Source organism: Pteropus vampyrus, unplaced genomic scaffold, assembly GCF_000151845.1.
Source record: "Pteropus vampyrus isolate Shadow unplaced genomic scaffold, Pvam_2.0 Scaffold251, whole genome shotgun sequence".
Classification (NCBI taxonomy): domain Eukaryota; kingdom Metazoa; phylum Chordata; class Mammalia; order Chiroptera; family Pteropodidae; genus Pteropus; species Pteropus vampyrus.
In genome coordinates this window covers 457,946-479,902 of record NW_011889032.1, presented here as the reverse complement: position 1 = coordinate 479,902, position 21,957 = coordinate 457,946, and the positions used below count along the sequence as shown (strand labels likewise).

The following is a 21,957-nucleotide window of genomic DNA, read 5'->3' as shown; positions in this document are numbered from 1 at the left end:
GAATGCTAAACCAGCAGGCACAGAAAGGAAATTTAGACTTGGGTACTAGGCAGCCATGGCAGGTGTTGGAGCAGGAAAAGTGCATTCTGAAGCTGTCCGGGGCTGGTAGTCAGTGCCCACCTACAGGGACTGTCCCTGCCCAGGTCCTCCATCCCAGGCTCCACATCGTTGGCAGTCTTCCCAGAGCTGCTGGGCCAAAACACAGCACAACTTCTGCAGGCTACACCCTGCCACTTCCAGCCTTGCCCACTTCTTGGGTGCCGGCTGGGCTGGTGGATGTCAAGCAATCCACAAGCTAGGGGACTTGAAGCAGCCCACACAGGCTCAGTCCACAGGTATGATGACCAGGAGACCCAGATGCACGGCAGAGGCCACAGCGTGGCAGAGGAGATATGGCCCCTACTTCAGAGCTATGAAAACTGGTTTCCTCCTACCTTGCTATGTGACCTTGAGAAAGTCCCTCCCCCTCTCTGAGTTCCAGTTGGCCCAGAAGCAAAGAGGATCTTAATAGCTTCCCTAGGCTTAGGGGCTGCCAGAGGGATGCAACACAATAAAACAACGATGCTTTCTTTTGGTTGTGCTCCCACTATGTGCCAGGCACTGTGCCGAGCACCTCAGGTGTGTACTCTCATTAAATCCTCACAGTTCTAGAAGTGGGTCTTTGTACTATTCCTGTTTTTAAAATTGACTTACTCAAGTCACAAGCACAATCTCCATATTTTAAAAAAAACAGAGGATGTGGTTCCATAGTGTAGCAGTTAGCATGTCTGCTTTACACACAGAAGGTCCTGGGTTCACGTCCCAGTGGAGCCACGGTCCATGGTCTATGGGCCATGCCACCCTGAACAAGCCCAATGTCTGATCTCGGAAGCTAAGCAGGGTTGGGCCTGGTTAGTACTTGGATGGGAGACCACCTAGGAAGACCAGGTGCTGTAAGCATAAATAATAATAATAATAATAAATTTTAAAAATAATAATAATAAAAATAAAAAAATAGAGAAGGCTTAAGTCTCTTTGGAGGAAAATCTCCAATTTTGTCCTCATCCATCTTTTCTAAGAGGTAACCACTGTTGATCAGTTTGGGGAGGAGCCACCCACACCGGCTTTCTGAGGTTACAGCCAAATACCTATCTGAATGGAAGTCACACAGGGCCTCTCTTCTGCCTTCTCCAACACCCATCCCTCCCTCCTTCCATCCACATGCTAGCATATCACACCAGTGGTTCTTGACTGAGGCCTATTTTGCTCCTCATGGAAACACTGGCAATGTCTGGAGAGTTTTGGTTGTCATAACTAGGGGTCATCTGATGAGTGGAGGCCAGATGCTCCACAACGGCCTACAAAGGCCAGGTCAGCCTCTACCACAAAGAATCATTTGGCCCAAATGTCAGCAATGCCAAGGGCTCCAGATCACATGCATCCTTCTGAATCTTGCTTGGTTCCCTCCAAACTAGATCGTGGAGCCCTTTCCATACCAGTGTATTTGTTTCATCATTCAGTAAACATTGCATGAGCACCTACTGTGTGCCCGACCCTGTTCCACCATGGGGTCACATTGGTTAATGATAAATACAGAAGCGCCTGCACTCAGGGGGTGCTCCATCCTTAGGGAAAAGAAGACACATCGATTTGCAAGACCCCAATGGACCTCTCTCCCTCCTTTAATTGCTCCAGAGCATCCCTGGCAGAGATGGCCCATCATGCACTTGGCCAAGGCCTTCCTGATGGCAATTTAAGCTGTTTTCGTCTTTGATGCATGTGCCCCATCATAAAGAAACACACATGAGAGATGTATTAGCAGGGTCTCCTGGAAGCTTGCATTCCAGAGGTACTGAACCAGAATCTGCATTTTGACTAGACCCCAGGCATTCTCCTGCACATTAAACTTTGAGAAGTGCAGCTCCAGGTAGGTACCTAAAAGGGGTTGGCTAACTCAGGAGCCATGCATCCTTTCTGTTTTAGCAGAAACTGCCAAAGTGCCTCCAAAAGACCCTCCCGCCAGCAGTCTGCAAGTTCCACTTTGTACTGTCAGATAATTCTGTTTATGCCAAGCTGACAATTCCTTCCAATTTCCAGAGGTGGAGACTGAGGTCAAATGAGGTGTCTAGACAACCAGAGACTGAGTCGACAACCTCTAGGCCTCTCTCAGCTCTGGTTTTTAGAATCTGGCCACGTCCTGGGCATGTTCCATGCCAGCTTCCTGCCTAACGACTCTGGCTGTCAGAAAGTGGCTAAGAGTAGGAAGGCAGAAAGGTTACAGGCTCACCCAGCAAAGGAAGGAGAGGTCCTGAGGGAGGGAGCAGGCTCTGTGGGCTGGGCATCTGTGAGCACCGACCCAGAGGCTGCCTTTGTCCTTTCATGGCCAGTCATCCAGGATGGAGGACCAAGACGGGGCACAGGGCATGTCTACCCTTATAAAGCACAGCAGGTAATGCCAGGGCTCCAGGGTGAAGGTGAGGATGGGGGCCATGAAGTAGGGGGAAAGGGTTGGTTGGGGACCCCAGCTTTGCTCTCACCAGCTACACTTCTCAACCTCAGTCTCCTCTCCTGAAAAACAGGCTCAGACTATTCACTACAGAGAGCTGCTGGAAGACTCAGTAGCCGCCATCTGGAGCCTGCCTTGGGCTGGAGCTGTGCTGCTATACTCAACTTACTACATCCTCATACAACCCGTTGTGGTCAGCTTTGCTATCTCCCCGCTTGACAGATAAAGAAATTGAGGCTCAGAGAGATGCAGTGTTCTGCTCTTGATTGCACACTGAGATATGGCCATGGGAGCAGTGGCCTTGGACTTACAAGTTCAGTATTCCTCACCTGAATTCTGCCTCTGTCGAACTGTGTGACCCTGGGCAAGCCGCCTCACCTCTCTGAGTCTCAACTTTCTCAGCAGTGAAATAGGAACATCACACAGAGTTCAGAGATGGGAAACCACTCTGCAAACTGGAGAGTAACTCAGGACTCCATATTGTCACCCCCAAAAGACCCAGCCCAGGAAAATCTGTCATCTACAGGCATCTTTTATCTCTCCTGAGCTCTAAGTGTGATATGGGTAAGGTCACACAAAGCCAGGAGACTCCAGAGCAGAAAAGCTATTTGCTTAAGGTCACAAAGCTGATAAGTAGTGTCAAGCAGGGCCCGGCAGCAAGAGGTAGGGTATCAAACCTGAGTGGGGTGCAGGCAGTAGCCAAGGTGAGGGCCAGGATGAGGCTGGCAGGTGTCTGGAGTGGTGACTACCAGGGTCAGCCAGACCTGCAGTGGCCGAGGTCTCTCTTGCTGGCTCTTAGCTGGGAGGCCTTTTGAAGGATTGGCCAGTCTCGGATTTGTCCACCTTTCCCCAAAGGCTCCTCCTCTCTCTGGGTCCAGCCTAGTTGCCTGCCCAGGGACAGCGGGCACTACTTATCTGGGTGTCAGGGCTTCTCTCTGCAATCATAGCTCAGGTCTCCTAGGCTATGCAATCTCCCTAAGGCCAGACTTGCCCATCTTTTAGAATTTGCTCACACCACTGTAGCCACAGGGTATAACGACCACTGACACCTGACCACATTACCCTGGCTTAAACCCTTCCATGAGCCCTCGGCCTCAGCATGACAGATATACTGAAGAAATCCAAAATTTGAAAAGATATAGGCACCCCTATGTTCACTGCAGTATTATTTACAATAGCCAAGATATGGAAGCGACCTAAGTGTCCACCGATAGACAAATGGCTAAAGATGTGGTATATACATACAATAAAATAGCAGCCATAAAAAAAGAATGAAATCTTATCTTTTACGACAACATGGATGAACCTAGAGGGTATTATGCTAAGTGGAATAAGACACAGAGAGAAAGACAAATACCAGAAGATTTCACTTATATGTGGAATCTTAAAAACAAAATAACTGAACGAACAAAACAGAAACAAACTCATAGGTACAGAGAACAAAATGATGGTTGCCAGATAAAAGTGGGGTGGAGGAATGAGTGAAAAAGGAAAAAGGATTAAGAAGTACAAATTGCCAGTTTTAAAAACAGTCACAGGAACGTAAAGTACAGCATAGGGAATATAGTCAATAATATTGTAATAACTATGTATGGTGTCGTATGGGTACTAGACTTATCAGGGGGATCACTCTGTAAGTTATATGAATGTCTAATCACTATGTTGTATTCCGGAAACTAATATAATATTGTTTGTCAACTATAATTGAAAAATTAAAAAAGAAATGCAATAATAGATTTTATTTCACCCAATATATCCAAAATGTTATCATTAATCAATATGAAAATTAAACTAAACATAATAAAATTCAAAATTAAAATTAATGTAACATTTTACTTTCTTTTTTCCCTTTAGTACTAAACCTTTAAAATATGGGGTGTATCTTCTACTTTTAGCACATCTCAATTTGGATCATAAATTTTCAGTGGACAGTCTGATCTGTACTGAGAGTTCATAAAACTTACAGTTGAAAAGGCACACTCACAGCCTCGAACAGTTTCACACATATTTAGAAGCTTTCCAAGAATGAAATTGAGTATTTGTTTTAAAATCTACACTTAAAATATATTAAAATAAAAACTTCAGTTCCACAGGCACAATAGCCACATTTCAAGGGCTCCGCAGCCACATGTGGTATGTGGCTCCCAGGATGGACACACAGGATGATTAAGTCCTTAACTGTCTGGTCATCGTGGCCCTCCCATACCTCCTTTCGAGGCTTGTCCTAGACAGAAGGTGAAACCTCCCCACATGCACGGAGTTTCCCATCTCTAAGTTTCACCGATGCTATCTGTGTGCCCTTGCTCAATGTCCCCAATTCCTGGCAACTCCCGCTCATTCCTTCAAGACTGAGCTCCAGGTCTCTCCCTCTGGGAAGCCTCCTCTGACAGCCTCTGGATGGGATAACATTGCCAGTCCCTCTGCCCATTCCTTAATTGTAACATCACACGGTATTGTATCTGTCCATTTCGAGGCAGTTGGGCCAGACAATCCCTGGGGTGGGGGGCCATCTTGTGTACTGAAGGATGTTGAGCTGCATCCCTAGCCTCTACCCACTAGATGCCAGTAGCATGCCCTCCCCAACTTGTGACAACCAAAAATTTCTCCAGGCATTGCCAAGTGTCCCTGAGGGGCACAATCATTCCAGGCTGGGAACCAGTACCTGGCAGAAAGCACCCAAGCCCTCACTTGAACAAAAAAAGCTTATCCCAGGATACTCTACCATGAAGCTTGCCTCCTCCAAGAAGGCTTCCGTGATGCCCTAGCCTGATTAGTGCTTCCCCTTGGGATCCCACAGCACCCTGAGCCCACCTGCGATGCAACCCCTCCAAAGGTAGTAACTGGGGTTTGTTCACTGCTACTTAATAGATATTTATAGAACTGACCTGAGAAACAGGAATGACTTAGGTCGTAAAGCCCCAGCAAAGGTGCTAATAATAGTCAAGTCTGTGTTTATACACCAAGCTCTGGGCTAAATACCCTGCTGGGCTTAGAGAGGGAAAATGAGGCTCAGGCATGTAAAGGGCTGGCCCTGCGTTCAAATCAACGAAATCCTGGTTCCTCTTGTTATTGGTCAAAAGAAGTTAAACACATGGAAGATGTTTATGATACATATATTAAACAAGACATTTGTGTCCAGAATATATAAAGAGCTCTATGAAATCAATAGGAACAGGACAGGCAACTTGAGAAAAAAATTGGGCAAGTATGAAGAGATACTTCATATAAGAGATTATTTAAAGAGTCAGTAAGAATATGAATGGGTGCTCAATTTCATTACACGTCAAGGAAATAAATGCAAATTAAAAGTACAACATAGAACCACTGTTACATCCAAAAGACTGAAAAAAAAATGATAATACCAAGTATTGGCAAGGATGTGACAACCAGAACTTTCATGCTCCTCTGGTGGGAGGGTAACCTGGCATGAACTCTTTGGAAAATTCTTTGCCTAACAGAGATGGAAGCTCAACGTGAACCTTCTCTAGGTTGAACGACCTAGCCATTCAACCGCTAAGTACACAGCCATCAGAAAAGGATCTAACTGTTCACCAACGGGCACAGATAGAAATGTTCCCAGCAGCGCTACAGTGGTAGCCCCCAACTGGAAACTCAAATGTCCATTAACAAAAGGATGGATAAGTAATACAAATAAATACATATAAACTAAACAGCAAGGAGAGAGAACAGGCCAGAACATCACACAATAATATGGATGAATTTCACAGATAGTTATGCTAAGGAGAAAGAGCAAATATGAAAGAGAACATATATATGTTTTTATGTATGTAAAATACTTTGTAGTTTATATGTATATAAAGTACCAAGACAGGAAAAATTAATCTCCCACAGGAGACTTCAGGATGGTGGTTTCCTTTAGGGGCAGCATGACTGGAGGGGGCATGAGGTATCTTGTGTGGTGCTGGGTACATGCTATTTCTTGATCTGGGTACCGATCACACAGACACGTTCATCTTTTGCAAATTCACTGAGCTGCCTACTTATGATGTGCGCTAAGTATGATAGACTTCAATAAAAACAGTCTTAAAGAACCATGCTTCGTCAAATGCTGAGGCATGGATGGTGTTGCTGGCCAGGTGTCCTTCCACCCTCATACCTTTCCTGCCTGCTACAGAGGAACACAACAAGACCCATTCAATCGTTCAACACTCACTGGCAGGCGCTCTTCCAGGGCCAGGCCTTGCGCCAAGTGCAGGGAACATAAAGGTGAATTGAGCTGTGGCCTCCAGTCATGCCACCCACATCCCAGTTCCTGGCACACATACCAAAAACCCACACTCAGTAAATGAGTGACCAAGCCAAGGTGGCTTTTGATCAGAGGCCAAGGAAGTGATGTCTGTTTGTCTTCCTCTTTTTCTCCCTACCATCCCTCGGTGTGTGACGATTTTCAGAGTTTTTCCTTAAGCTGGGCCAAACCTGGCCATTCGAGCACAGAGAGCAGGAGCTGCATACTTTGCTACTTGTCTCTGCCACCACCTGCCCTCCCTTCCCACCAGACTTTCCCCTTCTCTTGCAGTCTGGTGACTCCTGGACTGTCATCTCTCAACATCAGACTCAGGTGTCAACTGTCTCCTTGTCACTTCCACTTGGGCATTGAGCTGGTACCTCAAACTTAAGGCATCCAAAGTAGATCTCCTGGTTTTTCCTAACTCATTGCCCCAGCAATCGGTGGCAGTTCATTCTGCTGAGGCTGAGAGCCTCGAAGGCAGCCCAAGGCCTGACTCCCCTCTCTCTCTCACTCTCCCACCCCAAGCCAACCCGACGGCATATCCTGTCAACAGTGCCTTCGAAACAGAGCCATGCAATGACTTCTTGGATATGACACCGAAGGCACCGGTGACCAAAGAAAAAGCAGACAAAATGGACTTCATGAAAATTAAAACATTTTGTGCATCAAAAGATACTACCCACAGAGGAAAAAGGCAACATAGAATGGGAGAAAAATATCTGCGAATCATATATCTGATAAGGGATAACTATCCAGAATACACAGGAAAATCCTAAAACTCAACAAAAACAACCCAATTTAAAAAATGGGCAAAGGACCTGAATAGACATTTCTTTAAAGAAGACGCATGAGGCCAATAAGCACCTGAAAAGATGCTCGACAGCACTAATCACAGGGAAATGAAAAATCAAAATACCACCATGCCCATTAGGATGGCCACTGTGAAAAAGCAGAAAACAAGTGTTGGCGAGGATGTGGAGAAACTGGAACCTTCATACACTTTTGGTGGGAATAGAAAATGGTGCAGCTGCTATGAAAAAGTTTGGCAGTTCCTTAAAAAATTAAAAGTAGAATCATCATAGAACCCAGCAATTCCACTTCTAGGTATATACCCGAAAGAATTAAAAAGCGGGGTCTCAAAGAGATATTTATACATTCAAGTTCAGAGCAACATTACGATAGCTAAAACATGGGAGCAACCCATGTCCATCAATGGATAAATGGACAAGCAAAATGTGGTACATACATGCAATGAAATATTATTCAGCCTTAAAAAGGAAGGAAATTCTGACACATGTTACAACATGGAGGAAACTTGAGTGCAATAAGCCGGTCACAAAAGGACAAAGACTGTATGATTGCACTTATATGAGATCCCTAGAGTAGTCAAAATCACAGAGACAATAGAGTGGTGGTTGCCAGGAGCTGGAGGGAGGGGCGCATGGAGAGTTATTTAATAGGTAGAGTTTCAGTTACAAGATGAAGTGTTATGGGGACCGATGGTGGTGATGGTAGCACAATGTAGATGTAATGCACTGAACTGTACACTTAAAAATAGTTAAGATGATAAATTTTAGGTTATATGAATTTGAATACAATTAAAAACAAAACGCCAGAGCCAGAACCTACCCACTTCACACCCCTCACACGTGTGGGGCATTTGTATGTTTTGTGCACCCAGTTCTCACTGCCTGGTCCAAGGCTCCCCGGTCTCTTGCCTTTATAACTCCTAACTGACCTCCCGGATTCTGCCCTTGTCTCCTCAGCCCATTTTCAATGAGCAGCCAGTGATCCTACGAAGACAGAAATCAGGTCGCAGCCCTTCTCTACCCTGTATCCTCCCACGGCTCCCACTTCACTCGGGAAGAGCCAGTCCCCACACAGCCCGCAGGCCCTACGGTTCCACCCTGCCTCTTACCTTTCCCGCCTCATCCTCCACCCGCCGCACCTTTCTCTCTTCCAGCAACAAGGCTCCCTTGCTGTTCCTCACACGTGAACTCGGTCCCATTTCAGAGCCTTCACCGCGGCTGTCTCTGCTGCCTGGCCACCCTTTCCCCAGACACCGCCTGGCCTTCCTGGCCTTGCTTGCATCTTTCTCCCCATCACCCATTTCGTACCGTAACCTGACCCACCAACACATCATTCCAGACCTCCTTACGCTGCATGATTTTTCTTTTTCCCTAACACTCACCACCTTTTAACGCAGAAATGGCCCTCTTAGAGCCAGGATTGCTAAGTTAACGGGGTGTAAACTTTGATGTGTTATTGGGGAGAGAATGCCTGTGAATGAAGCCAACACGGAAGAAAGCCCATCTAAGAGACAGAGCAAAAGAGACAGTGCCCTGACACATGGGAGCACCTGGATACAGCAGTACCTGAAGGCAATAAGCCTTTTTCCATTTACCTGAACCAATAAATTCCTTCATTTGCCACCTTAGGTAATTAGGATTCTACCACTCACAGCCAAGTGATACATAAAATAGGCTCTTTTTCCAGGCCCCAGCATGATCGGGGGTGGGGCGGGGGGAAAGAAGGTTCTGATAAAACTAAGCAAAATTCATTTTCAAAGTCTTACTTGAAGGCTCAGGGTAATGGCTGGAGCCAGCTAACCACTCTCACTTCTGTTCCAAAGGTGTGAGTTTGAGTTTTCCACTCAAACTCAAGCCGAGGGGCAGAAGCCGAGGGGCAGAACACCTTTACACAAAGGTCAGAGGGTTGTTCGAACACTTTGTAGTTTACGGCTTCTTCGTTTTGATTGCATTACCTTCCACTTCTTTGTTGGGGAGGTTTTGAAATGGCTGTGGGCCAAAAGGTGGAAAGGCTTAACGAAGAACAAAGCAAGCAAGTAATAAGTACGTGCTGGATGTAATGTTCCCAGATAAGACAGTCCAAACCTTCTTTTGTGGTTCAACCAGGAGGCATCTTGTCGATCCGGCATGAGGGAGGGATGGGGGTGGAATACACGTGGGCCTTGTAAGGGCACAGTTGGCAGGCCTGGTTCTGAAGGCGGCACGTAGCTAAGAATCTAGTTTCCCAAGGCCCTAGCCTGCCCCTCTGCCTCCTTCTTGGAAAAGCTGCAGCCCAGGACTGGGAGACCCTCCTTTTGCTCCCTCGCTCCTGAAATAGACAGAAGAGGAAGAATTTCAAAGGCTTCAAGAGCTGCTCAGAACAAGAACACTCAAAAAAATCGAAGGGAGAAACTTATGAGGAAGAAGGGGTATCTCCTTAAAGTTCGCTATCTTCCACGGGCCTACTTCAGAATGAATGAGTGGACTTTTCCAAAGAAAAATGGTTTGGCACTCTGAGGTGGCCTGGGGCCTTGTTATAAAGTGTTTCCATCTGCAGATTTGCCTGGACAATGCCAGGAACAAGGTCAAGGAGCAAAATGCTGTACGATAGTCTCTGAATTCTGAGCCCCCGTTTCCTCATCTGTAAAATGGGTCAACACAATTCTTGTTGCTATGAATTACTGAGCACCTCTCTGCATCAGGAACCACATAATCTTATCTATAACCATCACGGCAACCCAAGAGATGATCACTATTACGATCCCCATTTTACAGGTGAGGAAATGAGGCCCAGAGAGGGGACGTGACTGGTCCAAGGTCTCACAGCTTGTGTACAAACTAACTGACATTCCAACTCAAGTGTGTCTGACTCGGAAGGCCACATCTTTCCTCCACATCAGGGCTCCTCTCGATGTCTGCCTTCCGGGTCATTCTGCGGTTTCAATGACATCACACACGAAAAGATAAAGATGTGCCTGTTTGCTCTGAAACTGGCAGGTCTTAGGTAGTCAGGTATTTGAGGAATGAATGGCTGGAGACAGACACAAGTCCCTGGAGTCCTCATTATCAGCTTTGTCTGGGCTCTCTCTGTCTCTAGTCCTAAGTGGAGAAGGTCCCAGAGAGCAGAGCTGGGAAAAGGTGACAGTGAGCAATCTCCTTCTTTCAATGAAGAAGCATATACCTGGGTGTCCTCACCCTCCAGAATGTCAGCTCCCAACGAGGAGTCAGGCTGTGCCCATCTCTTCCCACCACCACCTCAGCCCCACCAGGAACTTGCCACTCACCAGCCGACCCTACCAGAAGGCAGCCAGAGGGGAGCCATCTTTCCTGCCCATTCTTTTGAGACTTCAGGCTACACCGGTTTTTTCTGGATCGTATGATGAGACAATGTGCCGTGAACCTCCCACCCTGTACGCCCAGGACCACCCAGGGACTCCAGCAGGACATGCTCCACAACCTCTGAGTTCGAGGCAAAACTCGAGCTCTACCTACCTGGCCTTGGCCACACCTGTCTTGTCCCCCATCACTCACCTATGGGAGTCCTCAGCCACGCCCCCTTAGCCCCAGATGGAGGGCTAGGTTCTAATCCCACTCCTCTGCTTCCCCAGATAAGGGGCCCAATTCCTCTGTGCTCCACTAGTCTCATCTGAAAATGGGGCTATTAAAAGCACCTCCCTGGAAAGTGATATGGTTTGTACCTAGGAGGCTCTTAGTCAAGATGAACCTGACTAGATTATGTTGTTGATCCATTTTACAGATGAGGAAACTGAGACTCAGAGAAGTTCAAAGATTCACCCCACACTAGGACATCAGAGCACCGGCTCTGGTTATCATGACTTTGACACCAAATGCCTTCCTGTCCCTGTACTATGCCTGACACTATTCTTTCTTCCTACAACACCTCCCTTCCCTTTTCGTCTCTTCTCTAATAATCACAGTAATAATAATAATAATAACGATAATAATCGTAGCTACCAACTGCTGAGGGCCTCTTATTTGCAAGACTACACACGGCGCTTCACATGGCCCAACCCCTTCCTAGCACACCCTCTCGGAACAATGACACTATCATTTATGTGCTTCTGTGATGGTTAACTGTCAACCTGACTGTGCTAAGGGATGCCCAGAAAGCTGGGTGCGTTTGTGATGGCATTTCTGGAAAAGATTAACATTGAAATTGGCACACTGAGTAAACACCCTCACCAATGTGAGTGGGCACTATCTAATTCCACTGAGGGCCTGAAGAGAGCACAAAGGTAGAGGAAGGGCAAGTCTGCTCAGTTTTTTTGCTTGAGCCCTTGCACATTGGCGCTCCTGGTTCTCGGGCCTTCCGACTCGAACTGAATTACACCACCAGCTTTCCTGGGTCTCCAGCTTGCATGTGGCAGGTCATGAGGGCTTCTCAGGCTCCATAATTGAGTGAGCCAATTCCTATAATAGATCTCCTCTGATAAATATATATGTATATCCTATTGACTTTTTCTCTGGAGAACCCTCATACATCTCCCTTCATAGCCACCTTGTCCCCTACAATGGTAGCTCTCCAAGGACAGGGATGGTCTGTCTTGCTCACAGCTGGATCCCGGTGCCTAGCACTAAGTCTGGAACACAGAAGGTCATCGATATTTGCTGCATAAATGAGACTCCACTGAATCCTCACGAAAACCTACTGATGTTAAGTGATGATAGCACCATTTTAAAATGAAGATGCAAAGGGCACAAATAATTAAGAAAATTACCAAAGGCCACACAGCACTAAATGGTAAAACCAAGATTTGGACCTGGGGCTTTCAGATGCACCCCCCTATCCCCCACCGCATCCCACATTCCAGATGAGCTCCACCAGAAGCCTCAGACACCTTCTCTGACCGCTACTCTGAGGCCTGGCCTTCCTGCAACACATCAACGCTGTACTTTGGGGTTAACATTCCCAGGGGACCTTCCTAGTGCCAGAAAAGCCCCATGAAGGAGCTTGTGGGTCAGCACAGGAGACTGACAGCCAAGTATCTCAGTAAGTAACTGGATAATTGGCAGAATGAAATGAGAGCTAGATTAGGGAAGTAAATAAGTCATGTGATCAGAGAGGTCAGAGGAAGGGGCTGTGGATTCCAACCGGGACAGGGTGGGGGAGTGGGAGGCAGGAATGTGAGCTGAGTCTAAGAGGATGGCCAGCATTTTAACAGGTGCAGAGGTTAGGGGAAGCATCCCGGGAAGAGTGAGGAGCTGGAGCAGAGAGGCCCAGAGGTGTGAAAGTGCAGTGGAAATGAGGGGAACGGAAAAGGATTCAGTATATACAGAACCTTCTTGGGCTGGGGGGAATAACGACGGTAATAAAAATAACAATAATAGTAACGATAGCAAACACATGTGCAGTGCTGACTCCATGCTCAGGCACTGTTCTACGCACTTTATGTATATCAGCACATTCAATCCTCACAACCAATCTGTGAAAACAGTGCTGTTATTATCCCATTTTATAGATGAGGAAGCCGAGGCAGAGAGGTCACAGTAAGTATGTGGCAGAGCACAGTCTTGAACCTGCGCTATCTGGTTTTAGAGTGTGCTCAGTCTCTACTATAGCAGTTTTCAAAGTGGATTCCCAGACCAGCAGCATCCACAGCACCTGAGAACTTGTTAGAAATGCAAATGCTCAGGCCCCTTCCAGACCTGCTGAATGAGGAACCTTGGGCATGGGCAGCAGCAAGCTGTGCTGAACAAGCCATCCAGGGGACGTTGCTTGCTCAAAGGTGCTACACTCCTACACACCTTCTCAGAAGGGGAGGGGAGGTAGGAGGAAAGGGGAGGCAGGAGAGCAGGGCAGGGGCCAGATCTCTGGGTCCGAGTGCCCTGATATGGAGCTCCCCTAGTCCTTTGAGGCTGGGAGCCATGCTCCTCCTTCTGGGTTTTTCCAGCTAATCTGCAGAAGGCCCTGTGATATAACAGTATCCTTGTGATCCAGCACAGACCATGGCAACATATAACCAGAGGACTGAGGTTCCCAAGGCTGGGGCAGCCACAGTTACTGCAGACCCAGCCCCCTCTGCAATCCTCAGGACTGTGCACATCATCATCAGGAAGGTACAGAGAGGCCCCAGGGAAGTCAAAGGAAGAAGAGCTTGTCCGGAGGCCCCCAGCACATAGGCGAGGGCAAGCTAGCCTCAAACATGAGTCTCTCACCTCTTAGGAGGGGTTTTCACACGACAACCACAGGGGGCCCATCAGAGCACCCACACCCGGCAGCTACACACTCTCCCTGCACTGTTTCCTACACTCAGTTCTGTACTCCAAAACTGTTTGCATGACCCTGGGCAAGTCACCTTAACTCTCTAGGCCTCAGTTAACCCCATCTGTGAAAGGAAGAGGCTGGACTCAATTTCTAATTTGCTATTCTCCCCAAAACTCTTAGCCAACAGCTATGTAATGCTGGCCTGAGGTGTGCTCCAGAAAGGCAGCTAACACAGTGTGGAACAGGCAGGGAGGGGTAGGGCACAGGGACTGGGTTCTGAGAGGATGTGGGGAATGCATAGCCCCGTGCATTCCAGAGATGGGTGGTCGGATGGTGGGATTCAGAACCCACCACAAGGTGCAAAGTGCAAAATACTTTTACGTATTTTTAAAGGCAGAGTAACCAACACCCCCACGAGTGACAGAGCCTTGCTGAGAGCCAGAAATCAAATCAAACTTCAAGTAGCATCCTGCCCTCTTGCTACCAACTTAGGCTCCCTCTTCCCCTACCTCTCCCATGGCCCTGGGGCCGGCAGGGCAAGGGGCTAGTGGGTGGTTGGATGGTGGGATTCAAAACCCTAGCCATGCAGTATGGCTTCTTCAGGCTCCCGACTTCCCTGGGCCTCCACCTCTTCACGGGGAAGTAGCACACCACCATCTCCCATGTCTCCAGGGGTGCTTGGCCTAGTCTCCAGGCTCTGTGAGGGTTCCGATGGTTCTGAGGCAGGATGTCACAGCCAAAGGAAGTGGGGCAGTTTCTAATAACAGACAGGAAGATCTGTGCTTGCTGGCCTGTACATGGCGGGGGGGGGGGGCGGGTAGGAGTGGGGTGGGGGTGGTGGGGAGGAAGGGGAAGTAGTGCAGGAGGTGGGGGAGGAAGAAGACAGACAGATAGACAGAGCTGAAGCAAGCCGGCCAGGCAGAGGTAGACAGAGAGACAGTGAAGGAGGAAAGACAGAAACAATGAGAAACAGAGATGGGGGAGGCAGAATCGGGGAAAGAGTCATAAACAGAGGGAGACAGGGATGGAAAGGAGACTGGGAAAGACAAAAATAGAGACCAAGAGAGACGCACGGGGCAGGAGCAGCCTGGAACAGGAACCTCAGCTCTGCAGCAGCATCTAGTACCCACAGAGTCATGCCCCGCCCCTGAGTGGAGACTCCTGAAGCTTCAAAGAAGGAGCACAACTTTAAGAACAAGGTCACTGCTGGTCTGGCATGGCCCCTTCTAAGTCCCCTACCTCCTGTCACGTGACTCCCCAGATTCCCACCTTCTTGATGTTGGCTACATCCAGAACTCCCTTTACTTTTACTTATTTAAAATTTTTGTTAGATGGATTCAATATTGTTAAAACGTATTTTTAAAGGAAGCTGTAACCCACTGGCTTAAATTAAAAACATGCCCTAATTAAAAAGTACCTGCACAAATAAATGCAAAAGAAGCAATTCTTAGAGCTTCTAGCTGCAGACTGACACCTGCCCAAGGGGCTCAGGGGGAGCCCAGCAGGGGTCTGTCTTTGTTAAAGGACGATAGTCTGGAGAAAGGCATTAAGTTAGCACCAAGTGGAGCCTTTCTCCTGGAAGTCATCAGAGAGTGGAGGGAGACTTGGAGAAGAAAACGCTTTCGTTCTTCAAGGTGAAATCCAGGTTCTCTGGCATGCCACTTGAGGCTGTGTTATAACTCGATTCCCACTGATCTCCGATGTTAACACCTCACCTCCCACCCCCAACGCACACACCCAAACACTAAAGTCTCTATGGCATGAACTCTACCAAACATATGAGGCCGCAGCATCGCCCATCTCCAAACTTTTGCACCTGTGGTTCCCTCCCCTTGGAAAACCTTTCCTGCCCTCCTCTACCCAGCTAACTTCTACTGACACAATTTGCACCCCCTCCTCCAGGAAGCCTTCCCTGACTGCCTCCCATCCCTGTATCAGTGTCTATCAAAGCACTTTGCACCTTGTGGTGGGTTCTGAATCCCACCATCCGACCACCCATCTCTGGAATGCACGGGGCTATGCATTCCCCACATCCTCTCAGAACTCAGCAAGGTGCCTAACTCCCAGCACTGGCTGCAGATATGTCAACTAGACGGGAGAACAGACAAATAAATGAGGCACCCAGATGCCCTTGTACAGGTTGAAACAAAACCCTCTCTATGCTCTGTAAAAAAATTCCAGATAGAAGCTCCTGTAAAACGAGAATGAGATGACCTGGCTCCAATGGCCTCGCCTACTCTCTAGCCCACAGACTCTGGGTCAGTGACTCAGCCCCTGTGAACCTCGGTTTTCTCACCTATAAAATGAAGACAATAGTGTTAGCTATGAGAGTTGAGCCGAGTATCCAGGAGGCACTCGAATGTCATTTTTATTATCACCTTACACTCACCAAACCACAAAATATTATCACTTGACGGGTCCCAAGAAGTGATTATATCAGGGGTGGCCTGACATTTTGTAAAGGTTCCAATAAATATTTCAGTTTGTGGATCATACGGTCTCTGTTGAAACTACACAATTCTGCCGTTGTAGATGGTAGCAGCCAAAGACACAATGCAAATAAATGAGCATAGCTGTGTTCCAATAAAACTTTATTTATAAAAACAAGCAGTGGGCCAAACCTGGCCCATGTAGTTTGCTGACCTATGATCTGCACCCTCACTGCTCCAAGTGTGGCCTTTAGACAAGCAGCACTAGAGTACTGTGTGAGCTGGTTAGAAATGTCACAGGCCCCGCTGCAAACCTGCTGAATCAGAATTTGCACTTTAAAAAGGTCCCCAGGGGATTTGTGTAAGCATTAAAATTTGAGAGGTTCTGTACCCAACTTCCTAGCTAAGTACTTCCTGTCAGAGATGTGGTTCACTCTTTTTCTCATCTGATACCTTCACCAGAAGGTAAACTCCAGGAAAACTGGACACGGAAGCCTGTTAAATCCTGATTCCCAGCATCTAGCTGAGAACCTACCACATGTCCCGATTTATCAAGTAGGTACCGAATGCCCAGTGTGACCCAGGCAGGCACAGTGCCAGGTGCCAGGGACATGCAATGACTGTAGACACTAGTGGAGAGTCTTATTGAGTAGATGTCCACGCAGTGATGGGATGGATGGAAGACTCCTGTGGGCAGCCTCTGGAGTTGGGAAGACCTGGGTTTGGATCCTGGTGCTGTCCCATCAGGCCTGTGTGACCTTGGGAAAGTGACTCTACTGTCTCGAGGCTCAGTTTCTGAGAACTGGAGTGGTAACAAATGCCTCCCTGGTGTCTTGTGAGGACAGAGGAAGGATGTGAGATGGGGTCCCAGCAGCTGTGCAGGTGGTGCAGATGTGCTGGGACACGCACACACACTCGCTAGTACTCATAGTAGAAGGACCGCAGCCGGCCCCAAATCTCTCACTGAGGGTCAGTCGGGAGCCTGAACCAGGTAAGGAGGGACTCTGGGCCCAGAGACAGAAGCTCCTGTTGGGGACAAGCTTCTGTTGTATTAACAACATCGAGGGTTTAAAGCAGCAGAAAAGGCATCGGGAGGCCTCAGACAGCCTTTGATGTCCTAGGAACACAGAGCTGGAAGGATTCTTGGAGAGCACTGAAACCAGTGGTTAAAAAAAATCTGTTCTTAAAGCAATGGAAGTGTTTGTTCAAGTGACACCCAGGCAAGTCTGTGGCATCGTCAGAGCCCTGAAGGGGGCCAGAGGGCCCTTGAGGCCAGGCAGTGCATACATGTAATGATGGGGAGTGGTGGGGAATGTGGTGACCAGGAGAGCCCAAGCGATCTAAGGGGCAGCTTCAGGCCACTCCAGTTTGGCCCAAGCTCCTGAGTTTCCAAGAGAAGTGAGAAATTGGATTTATTCTCTAAAAATATTTGACTGTCGCTTTGATTTAAAATAAAACACCGTAGGAGTTAAAAACCATCCTGTGGGTCAAAGCCATTGACCAGCAGCTTCTGTTATGGGCCAACATGCCTGTATCACAGGTGGGGAAACTGAGACTCAAAGAGGGGAAGCGCCTTGCCCAGTGTCACACAGTATTTGGAGGCAGAGCTGGGACTCAGCCGCGTCTAAGCTCTTGCCCACCCCAGACTGCTCATGAGAGTGTGGGAAGTGCAAGGGAGTAGCGGGGAGGTGGGAGGTGGGAATCCAGACTTCACAAGCCAAGAGGCTGCTCGTTCTGTCCACCCAGGAAGGAGTGGAGACAAAGGGGAAGGGTTAGGGATGAACGTCTATTATTAATATATAACAATATAATATATCATAATTATATAATAACGTAATAAGAGCTGAAATTTTCTGAGTGTTTTCTACATGCTGAGCATTGAGACAGAAGATCGACAGCGGGTAAGATGGTAATGAAGAGTGTGGATTCTGGATTCAAATTCTCTCTCTCCTACTTCCTGGCTGGGTGACCTTGTACAACTTACTTATTCCCTGTGCCTGTTTGTTCATCTCATAGGGCTGTTGGGAGAATTAAATGAGTTAAAGTACATAAAATGCATTTCTAATGACTGCCCTTTGACAGATGGTTCACAAAGGGACATGCTCAAGAGTCCAAAGAGTCTGTGTGACCTGCGGGCCCCACATTTTGCCTGGTGGCAGGGTAGGCACTGCCAACAACATCAGAAGGTAGGTTCTATTTGCTCCTCTATCCTGCAGATGAGAAAACTGATGCACAGGGAAGGCAACCAATGGCCCCAGACACATAGCCCCTAAGCAGAGCAGTGGGACGGTAACACAGACCCAAGTCCTTGAGCATGCTACTGCCGAGCCCGCTTTCTGGCCACCTGCCCGCCTTTTGGACACAGCAGCCTGGGTCAAAGGTCTAGCTGATGCAAGAATTTATTTGGCAAAGGGCCAGCAGCCCTTCCCTTGGTGCCCACCATGTGAGCATACAGGATAACACGAAGCTCCTCCCCAGGCAAAGCCCCAGACACTCCACAGGGCACATGGGCACTACCCTTCAAAGTTCTTCTCTGTGATTTCTGGGGCTTGGCCCAGCTCTAGGGCTGCTCTGAATGAATCATTCCCACGAATCCTCCTCAGGCCGCAGCCCGGGGTGAAAGAGACCCAAAAAGGGGCATGGGAAGGGGCAGGCATTCTAGAACCTTCTCTGGGAAAGCCCCAGACAGGACAGATGTGTCTGCAGAAAGTGAGGGGACTTGAAGGCAGTAGGAAGACGTGGGAAGTGGGGAGGCCCACAGCTACCCAGACAAGTTTCCACATGGCCGATCCCAGGCACCAGATCACACCCAGGCTTTCATACCACCAATACCAGCCACATGTGACCTGCCAGTCTTGCTACAAATAGATCCAGAAAGTCATATTCATAATGTGGTAGGGCAGCCTTACCAATCACAAGGTGCTATTATTCTGGGTCAGCCCAAGCCCAATCCCCAGCAGGGCACACTGAGGCCCAGAGAGAGGCAGTCCCTTGCCAAACCTCTTCAGCCCTGTTTACATTTTCCCAGGCTGCCAGGAATTCAGGGTTTTTAAAGGGCAAGAAAAGGTGAGTATGCACAAATAAATAAAAGCAGGAGGCTGGATACAGCCACCAGAAGGCCTGGTCTCAAGTAGTTCACTTAGGATACTCGTGTTCACCTGCAGAATAAACATGGAGGGCCAGTGTGGAGAATGGGCAGGACCAGACTCCCTTTGGGGGCCAAGGGACAGGCTTTCCCTTTCAGTTGCAGTCCAGGAAACCCAAGAGTCTCTCTAGCCACTCTGGATCCTCAGATGTCAAGGGGATCCCCTGCTGGCCTGGGGTGTGAAGGTCTGAGCAGTTTCCATCTTTCCTTCATCTGCCCACAGGTTCTTAAAAGGCACTACCAGGCTGTGTGCCAGATGCTGGGGTGAGTGCTGTGAGCTCCTGGGTTCCTCACTACCTCTCCTTGTCCCACACAGGGCCTGGTAGAATTCCCTCAGCAAGTATTTGTCACCATTACAGGAGGAACAAAAGTGCACACATACCTCAGGCTAAGCTCTGAAAGGCTTGATCTGTTTCTCTAGCTGATTGTCCCAGAGATATTGCTGGTGACCTGCAGGACACTTCTTATTCTGCTAATGAGGCGCTTAATTTAATGCACATTAGAAAATAATTTATAACTAGCACATCAAAGCCAGTGATTTCAAAGATTATAACTGCTTAAGAAAAAACTAAATTTATATGAGATTATCAGAATTTTTATATGCTGCTGGTGGGAATGTAAAATGGTGCAGCTTCTTAGGCAAGTCCTCAAAAGGTTAAACATAGCATTACCATCTGACCCAGCAATTCCACACGTAGGGATATACCCTAGAGAATTGAAAACGTATGTCCCTACAAAGACTTGTACATGAATGTTCATAGCAGCATTATTCATAATAACCAAAAAGTGGAAATAACCCAAATATCTATCAACTGATAAATGATAAATAAAATGTGGTACAGCAATACAATGGAATATTATTCAGTTATAAAAAGTAACGAAATACTTTAAAAAGGGGCGGGGGGGGAGCACTGATGCTACCACGTGAACTTTGGTAACATTATTCTAAGTGAAAGGCACCAGTCACAAAAGGCCACACAGTGTATGATTCCGTTTACCTGAAACGTCCAGCATAGGCAAATCCATAGAAACAGAAAGTAGATTAGTGGTTGCCAGGGGATGGGGAAGGAAGGATTGAGGAATGACTGCTGATGGGCCCAGGGTTTCTTTTTGAGTGAAAATGTTCTTGAATTAGATGAAAATGTTCTAGAATTAGATGGCTGTACAACTCTGTGACTGTCCCCAAAACCACTGAATTGAGTACTTTAAATACGTGAATTATATGGTATATGAATTCTATCTCAATAAAGCTGCTATAAAACAAATTACATGAGGTTTTAAAAAATGAGGTGATATAAACATACATATGAATAATAGTACAAGTAGAGTTTAATGGGGTAAAATGGTTCATAAACGATGCAACAAATCCAATATTAATTACAGTCATGGAAACTGAGGCTGGGTGAGGAAGAATGACTCGCCTACACATCACTACTAAACCAGAGTGAGTCACACCTAAATCTGTTCAAATCCAGAAGCTTCGCCTGACCATTAGGCTAACCCAGCTGTAATGAAAGGATATGAGATGGGGATGCAAGAGGTGTCCACAGTCCAGTGTGGAAGACAGATCTGCAAGGAGGTTGGTAAGTGAGGTTAAGAGCCAGCTGCCTCCCTGGGGTTCAAAACAGGAAGCACCCAACAATGCCTGGGGAGTAGCAGAGACTTCCAGGAGAGTGTGCTACCCCAGGAAGCTCCTGAAGGGTGGGTAGGAGTTGGCCAGCCTCTACCCCAATATCCCTACACACCTGAAGTCAGGAGGTCTGAAGGTGAGATTCAGACCTACCACATGCCAGCTGTGGGACCTAAGGCATGAGCACTTGACCTCTCCGAGCCTCAGTTTCTCCATCTACAAAAGAGGAAGAGGCAAGATGGTAGGCGCAGTGCCTTCTTAGGACTGCACTGAATCGGATGGTTCTCGCCCCTCCTGCTGAGTAGAAGGGTCTTTGACTGGAAAAGTCAGACCTCGATTTCTGCCCCACATAATAAAGACTCTGCCAAGCAGCCTCGGTGGTGACCATGCCCCCTTTTCCTCGTTGCCACTCCTAGACCCACCTTTATGAGACGCGTTCCGTCCAGCTCACACAGAGGGGGAGGTTGACGGCAGTGGGATCCTCTGGCCAAACTTCGCCCCCCTCCTCCTGGGTCGCCCCCAAGTTCACGAGGTCTTCCCCATGCTCTCGGCGCCCCCATTCCCGGCCAGCGATTTTCGCCTCCCACTGCCTTCACTTTTGATACGCCTCGCAACTCCGCCGCGGCAGCAAGTTAACTTCCACGCGCCCCTCGCGCGTCCCGGCATCCGCCTGGGGGGTCTCCGCGAGCCGGGGAGAGGTCGGGGACTCGAACGATGGTGACACGCAGCGCTCTCCCAACCCCCTGCTTCCCGCAACACAGACACTGCGCGCCTCCGGGGCGCAGGGTCCGAAGCGGGAAGCGCGGTACGGGGACTGGGTCTCTTGCCGCACCCCGCGGAAAGCGCTTGGAGCGCCGGGCGGGTGCAGATCCTCGAACCGCCCGCCCGCACCGCCTCCCTCCCAGCTCTCAGCCCCGGAGCCCCGGCAGCTGCGCCGGGCCCGGGAAGAAGCCGCGGGGGCCGAGGGCTCCGGGGCCCGAGGCCGACCCGCAGGCGGCCCCGTGG

The 21,957-nt window shown here is 48.3% G+C and overlaps 1 protein-coding gene and 1 pseudogene across 1 annotated transcript in view; one reads left to right on the top strand and one right to left on the bottom strand.

The window, feature by feature from the left end:
- Positions 1-21,951, bottom strand: part of TPST2 (tyrosylprotein sulfotransferase 2) — a 37,596-nt gene extending 15,645 nt beyond the window's left edge. The window contains exon 1 of the mRNA XM_011374641.2: positions 21,375-21,951. The gene's annotated coding sequence lies outside the window, so the exon portion shown is untranslated. The remainder of the gene's footprint in view (positions 1-21,374) is intronic.
- Positions 824-939, top strand: LOC111729209 (annotated as a pseudogene).
- Positions 21,952-21,957: the final 6 nt, after the last annotated feature.